Source organism: Jatropha curcas, chromosome 5 (assembly GCF_041381405.1).
Source record: "Jatropha curcas cultivar XTBG-Jc1 chromosome 5, XTBG_Jcur_1.0, whole genome shotgun sequence".
NCBI classification, from domain to species: Eukaryota; Viridiplantae; Streptophyta; class Magnoliopsida; order Malpighiales; family Euphorbiaceae; genus Jatropha; species Jatropha curcas.
Genome location: NC_143155.1, coordinates 3,019,184 through 3,026,735, shown reverse-complemented (window position 1 = coordinate 3,026,735; position 7,552 = coordinate 3,019,184). Strand labels below are relative to the sequence as shown.

General features: G+C 30.7%; 2 pseudogenes; both read left to right on the top strand.

The window, feature by feature from the left end:
• Positions 1-308: 308 nt before the first annotated feature.
• On the top strand, positions 309-2,041 carry LOC105635470 (thaumatin-like protein 1 pseudogene; annotated as a pseudogene).
• A 107-nt stretch (positions 2,042-2,148) lies between these two features.
• On the top strand, positions 2,149-7,448 carry LOC105635469 (thaumatin-like protein 1 pseudogene; annotated as a pseudogene).
• The last annotated feature ends 104 nt before the right edge of the window (positions 7,449-7,552 follow it).

The following is a 7,552-nucleotide window of genomic DNA, read 5'->3' as shown; positions in this document are numbered from 1 at the left end:
ACCACTCTTGGGTTTGTAATGTGCTGTTAAACTTGTTGAGGAAAGAAGAAAAAAATTTCTAGGGACCCAAATGTGCTGTCTATATTGTTTATGTAAGTCCAATTAAAGTTGGATATTTTATTGATGAAAACCGAAATTAACGGCTGGCATTTCACCAATCCGCTGTGCCTAATTTGGTCTTACAACTTTGGTTGTGCTTGCAATAATGAGACCATAAGCATTCAAAAATAGCCAGAAATTTCCATATATATATCATGCCCATCTCTTCTTTTGGAGACAAGATTTTAATTCCCATGACAAAGTTGTAAATGGGTTTGTGCTGGTGTTGACTTGTGTTTCTAGGGCTTCTATTATGTGGGTTTAAGAGTAAATTGAACCAACTATATTAAGAAATTTTAAGTAAATCTAACCCTCAATTATTTAATTAATTAATTCTCGAATCGTTAAAAATATCTAAAGTGACTACTGTTGAAAGAACTTTATTTAAATATTACTTTCAATTAGAACGGAAAAGCATGTAAAAAATTTTTTTTAATATATTAAATTTTAAAGATTAAAGATTTCATAATTATGTTCAACTCTTATGCGATTAAAAATTTCCACTCTTAACCCATCAAGAATTTCCAATATATACATATCTCCCTCCAGAAGCGATTTTTATCTTCCAGTTCTTGAATTTAGTTTTGGAGGCTAATCTATCTATCTATCTATATATTTATTTATTTATTTATATGATTATGTTAACGTCTATCATAAATTTATCCAATAATGATAAGGAAATTCTAGGAGGCTATATATACTTCTTACGAACTATTCCAAAATCAATCAAAAAAGTTCAACCATGAAAAATCTAGTCTTCCTCTTCTATGGTAATTTCTATTTAATAATTTATTCATCTAGTGTGTCCATATAAAAAATATTCATTTTATGCATAGAAAGAACTTTTTTTTTTCCTATTCTATCAAGAGCATTCTTTACTGCCGATTAACGGTTTTAAGGAATTATTTCTTTTAAGTGCCTTTTTCTTCTTCTTCTTCAGTAGAATAACATTATATATAATTATATGATTATGTTAACATCTATCATAATTTTATAATGCATAAGTATATTATTAGTTTTCACTTAATTATGAAATTGAAAAAAAAAAAAAAAATACATTATAGTGTTATATATATATATTGAACGTACATTTTGGTTCATTTTAATAATATCTAATCATGTACAAATGTAGGAGCTCACCCGGCAACAATACATTTCACCAACAATTGTCCATACACAGTTTGGCCAGCAACCCTTACCGGTGGTAATAGGCCTCAACAGTCAACAACTGGCTTTCAACCACCAACAAAAGCAACCCAATCTCTAGATGTTCCAGCCCCATTCACCGGAAGGTTTTGGGGCCGAACAGAATGTTCTACCGATTCAACTGGAAAGTTCACATGTGCAACTGGCGAATGTGGCTCCGGACAAATTTCATGCAATGGTGCTGGAGGAAATCCACCAGTTTCTCTTATAGAATTAACTTTAGCAGAAAACCGTGGTCAAGATTTCTACGACGTTAGTCTTGTCGACGGTTTTAATGTGCCAATGTCAGTCTCTCCATGTGGCGGTTCCGGTAATACATGCATTACCAGTAGCTGTGCAAGAAATATGAACTCTGATTGCCCTAATGAGTTAGCTATTAAAGGGCCAAATGGAAATTCTGTGATTGGTTGCAAAAGTGCATGTGTAGCATTTAATCGCCCAGAATATTGTTGCACAGAAAACTTTAATACGCCAGCTACTTGCACAGAATATTGATTGGTTGCCCTCAAGCTTATACCTATGCTTATGATGATTTGACAAGCACATTTTCATGCATTGGTGGAGCTAATTATGATATCACTTTCTGTCCATGAAGAAAAGGAAGACTGCTTTGCAATATTTCGCAAAGGAAGACTGCTAGATTAGATTCCGCAAGCCAAAAAGTCCTCATGATTTTGCTTTCACAGTTACACCAGTGGTAGCAAATTGAACGATCATTTATAGTTTTGAGTTTTAATTGAGTCTCATCTCACGTAAATTGAGTTTTAATTTTTTAATAAATTTCCATATCTTGGCCATTTCTCCTTTGCAGATAAGATTTTAATTCCCGAGAGAAAAGTGTAAATGGGTTTGTGGTGGTGTTGAGTCTATTGACTTGTGTTTGTGTGGCTTCTGCCTTCTGTTATGGGTTGAAGGGTAACTGACTTTTTTTTTTAGAAGAATTTCATTAAGGGTGAACAATATACAAATATAGAATATCGGTGGATGAGTTTTTCTATTTTTGTATAGGAAGCCTAATAATAAATTATTTACAAAAAAAAAAAATGCAATTTTGGTTTAAAATATCTGATCAAATTAATAGAATATAATATGTGTTATAGGCGGCCGCTTGCTTCACTTGGTAGATATTTATGATCAATTTCTGACTCTATAGTCTTTCGACAAGTCTGATTTAATTACTTTTTAATTTCTTCATTTTATGAGAGAGAATATCTGTAACTTCTTCTACATAACTTCCCAAATAACAGAATATTATAAATAAAATCACCATGACGATGAATTCCAAGATATAGGGAACACTAATCCAAAATATGTATAAGACTAATTCCAAGAAGGCAATAATAACTTAAATCTATATAAAAAAAAAATATAAATTTAAAAATTATTTGAAAAAGAAATAAAAAAATAAAAGAAAGTTTAAAAAACTAGCTAAAGGAAAAAGGGAGCTCGCCAGTGGCCGTTTATAAAAAAAAAAAAAAAGAGATTAGAGTGATTTTTTAAATTATTATTTTATTTTATTTTTTTGAAAAAAGGGTGATTGATTGAATGACCCGTAATCAGTAAATTTTAAGTAAATCTAACCCTCCACTACTTAATTGTCTAAATCCAATCTTAAACTAAAACTGAATTGAAATGGAAGATTCTAAAATTATTTTAAAAGTGGTCAAAGAAGAGTTTGATTATGGTTTCACACTTCTTTAAAATTAAAATTGATGGTTTCGAAAGATTCTAAGATTGTGATACTGCACACGTATTAGTTACGGTTTGCTGTTTGAAGCCAAAAAAAAAAAAGTTTGTATATGCTGTTTATGTATGAAGTTGGAAATTTCAGTGATGAAAGTACAATCAACTGTCCCTAATTTGGTCCTAAAACTTTGATTCTGCTTGGAAATTTGCATTCAGAAAAAGGCAGAAATTTCCATATCTTGCACATCTTTTCTTTTGGAGATAATATTTTAACTCTCGTGACGAGATTGTAAATGGGTTTGTAGTTGTTGAGTCTCTTGATTTATGTTTGTGTGGCTTCTATTACGGGTTGAAGGGTATTAATTGAAGGATTGATTTGTAAAAATTGAACCTATACGTATCTTTATGAATCAAACCAATGAAATAGAGATTTTTAAATGGTTGAATATATAAATTCACCTCTGAACTTTGTAAATTTAACCTTGCGACATCCTCAATTTTTACTTTGATATATTAAATACTTTAATTTATAAAATTACACTTATTAAACACTTCAACTTTTAAGATTATTTTATTAAACACTTCAACTTGTAAAATTAGATCAATTAAATATTTATTACATAGTTAAAAAAATGTGAAAATTATTGTTCTAAAAATTATGCTAACTATACATCGAATCAATATTTTGCATGTAATAGTAAAAAATCCTAAAAACTATTACTATTAGCATGGAAAGATATGCAATGTTATCAAAATTTGTAAGTTCAAGTGGACGATGGGTCATTCACAAAGTTCAGGGTGCCACAAAGTTAAAAATTGCAAAGTTAAGGAGTGAATTTATAATTTATCCATTTCTAAATATTGTTTTACACTTTATACTTCTTTTTTTTTTTTTTTCAGTGTATAGTAAGAAATACCATCATTTCAATAAAAATTTATTTTTTTATTGATTTAATTTATGGGTTGGCTCATTGACCGGATCCAGGCAAATAATACCTTAATTGGAACCATAATTAATCAAATTTCACCACCCATTACTTAATTAGTTAATCCTCCAATTAAAACATTTTGGCCGGGTCTATAGCCTCATTTATGGACCAAACCAATGAAATTAAGGATTTTTATTAAAATGAAAGTATTTCTGACCATACACTTGGAAAATAAAGATAAAGTCAGAATACTTTTAAAAAAATATTTAATCTCATTTGTTTGATCCATAAATGAGACCATAGACCCTAGGGGTGTTAAAATGGGTCATGACTCGCGAACACAATTCATCTAACACGTGAAATAAATGGGTTATGATTGAGGTTAAAAGAGTTCGTGTCATAAACGAGTGTATCACCTGTTTATGACACAAATATAAACGTGTTGTGTCACGGATTGACACGCGGATTAGGCAAGTGACCCATTTACTTTAGGATAAAGAGATAATTTTAGTGTCAAATATAAATACCCAACTAAAATCCTATTTAAAATTTATTGTTATTTTAATTATGAATCTTGGAGAATCTATACATTTTATGTATAAAATTTATTTTTAGATATGATTTGAGTTAAATAGGTTAAAACTTAAAAATATCATAAGCAGGTTTAGTGGGTTATATACGGGTCAATACAACCCACTTAACCTATTTAGGATATTAGGCGGATTACATGGGTCAACACGACCCACTTATCCTGCTTATGATATTAGGCGGATTACACGTGTCGTGTTCATGTCACCTGCTTAATTCTCGTGTCGTGTTCGCGTTGAGAAATTTGACACGATTATTAAACGGACCATATTCATGTTGACCCTAATTATGTTGCATGTTAGGCGAATCCGTGTCAAACCCGATACAGCAACCTGTTTTGACACCCCTAAATTAGACCCAATTTATGCAAATTTTTTCCATCTTTCATAGCATGCGCGCATCTATAGATGATACTACTCATGTGGTATTTTAGCGGTGAAATGCTTATTTTGGTTGGAATGTATAGAATTGAGTGAATTTCCATCATCTCTTTCTTCTTAAATATTTTATTTTGGTGCCATTTTTGTTATTTTTTTTATCATGTATATTGAATAACACACTTTCTAAGATTAATTAGGATTAAAGTCAACGCATTAGTTAAAATTAAATTCTTTAACCTTTTTTAATTGATTGGGGTTTAAATTCATAACATCGTAATTTTAATATGATTCTATTATCATTAAACAATCAAAATTCATTAATATACGGAGGCAGCATCATTTTGCATCCTAAAATTTCAATAAAAAATGTCGGCTCTCTGATAATTAAATTTAAATTATTATATCTTTGGCATTAGGCATGACCACGGTTTTAGAAAAGGTGGAATCGAAATCGAACTGTTTTTAGACGATTTCTAAAACGGTTTTGGAACTACCGATTTCGACTTTTTTCGATTTTGAATCGAAATTAAATAATATATTTTAAATTTTTAAAATATTTTTTAAAGATTTGTAGCTTGAATAAATAATAATAATAAATATTACTATTGAAAAACACTAAATCAATTCAATAAATTTCTTAAAAATTACTTTAAAAAACTATAATAAAACAAAAAAAAAAAAATTTGAGATTTTTTTTAAGAACATATTTTTCACGGTCTCAAATCGGAACCACCGATTTCGATTTCAAAAAATGAAGAATCGAAACTGAACCTTAAGTTCACGGTTTTGATTATAATTTTAGAACCAAAACTGTTGACTATGGTTAAACACCGGTTTTGACCGGTTCGGTTTTGATTTGATATCGAACCGTAATCATCCCTATTTGGGACATTATTAAATCTTAATATCTTAGCATGTTTTTGGTAATTAACTATTAAACGATTTTAACATCTCTGCTAAATATTAATTACCTCTTATAATTATTAAATTTCAATGCATAATTTCAGGTTTTACGTCCGGTTTGATTGAATGGACTATGATGTCACCATCTTTAATTTATAATGTATTGATTTCTGATTCTAATAATATTTAAGTCATTTTCAATTTTAAAAAAAATTTCAATTTTTTTAATCCACACTCCGCCTTTAATATTAATTTTGATAATACCAACAAGCAATACCAAAGTAAACTTTACCTACAAGATCAAGGTTCAAAATTTCAAGTCGCCACAATCAATACTACTCAGACTAAAATGTAGAAACACAAATGCAAACTAAAAAAATAATAAATAATAATTTTGAAAATATTAAATTTTAAAGATTTCATAACCATGCTCAACTCTTACCCCATTAAAAATTTCCAATGTATACATGTCCTCACTTTATAGAAGTATCTTATATCTTATTAATTGCATCTCATTTTTTCTTCAAGTGTATCTTTTAACTTTTACTTGGTACATTCCAAAAGTTCTTCTCCATTTATTTTTGTCTTTCATCGAAGAAAATAACATGGGAACACGACGGGTAATATGAAAGGAATACAACTTATTTAGTCTACCCCAAACCGTAAGTCATTGAATTTTCCAATTTATGAAGGCTATATAAACCAATACATCGTCTTCTTCCTAACTATTCCAAAATCAAAGAAAGAAATTCAATCATGAAAACTCTAGCCATCCTCTTGCTCCTTTTCTTCATGCTTATATGATCCTTAGTTTAAATTAATAATATCTAATCATATAATCATATGCAAATGTAGGACTTCACTCAGCAATAATAACTGTCTCCAACAATTGTGCATACTAAGTCTGGGTGGCAACTCCTAGCCTCGGCAATGGGCCTCAACTCTCAACGACTGGCTTTGAGTTACCGACAAAAGCAACCCAATCCGTAAATGTTTCGGCTCTGTTCACTGGACGGCTTTGGGGCCGGACAGGATGTTCCACCAATTCAACCGAAAAGTTCATATGTGCAACTGGAGATTCTGGCTCCGGACAAATTTCGTGTGACGATGCCGGAGGAATCATCCTGCCGGTTACTCTTGTAGAATTCACTTTTGCAGAAAAAGGCGATCGAGATTACTACAATATTAGTCTTGTCGATGGTTTTAACGTGCCAGTGTCAATCTCTCCACGTGGCGGTTCCGGTAATACTTGCATTACTGCTAGTTGTGCAAGAGATGTGAACTCCGATTGCCCTAACGAGTTAGCTGTTAAAGGGCAAAGTGGAAATTCTGTGATTGGCTGCAAAATGCATGTGAAGCATTTAATCAGCCAGAATATTGTTGTACAGAAAGCTTTAGTACGCCAAATACTTGCAAACCCACAAATTATTCAATGTTTTTCAAGAATCAGTGTCCTCAAGCTTATAGCTACCCTTATGATCATTCAACAAGCATGTTTTCTTGCACCAGTGGAGCTAATTATGATATCACTTTTTGTCCAGATGGAAGAATCTATAATAGGAGTTGGGGCAACTGCCCCACTGGTTTTTTAAATTTCAGTGTATATAACAATAATTTGAGTTTTCTCCGTTAAACTTTTACCTTTTTTTTCATTAAATTATTATTCGTATGCATTACCGAACCAAATATTCTAAATCCGTAAGTCTATCAATAAAAAAAGGAGTAAAAAAGAGTATAAAGAATATAAACGAGGCCATCAAG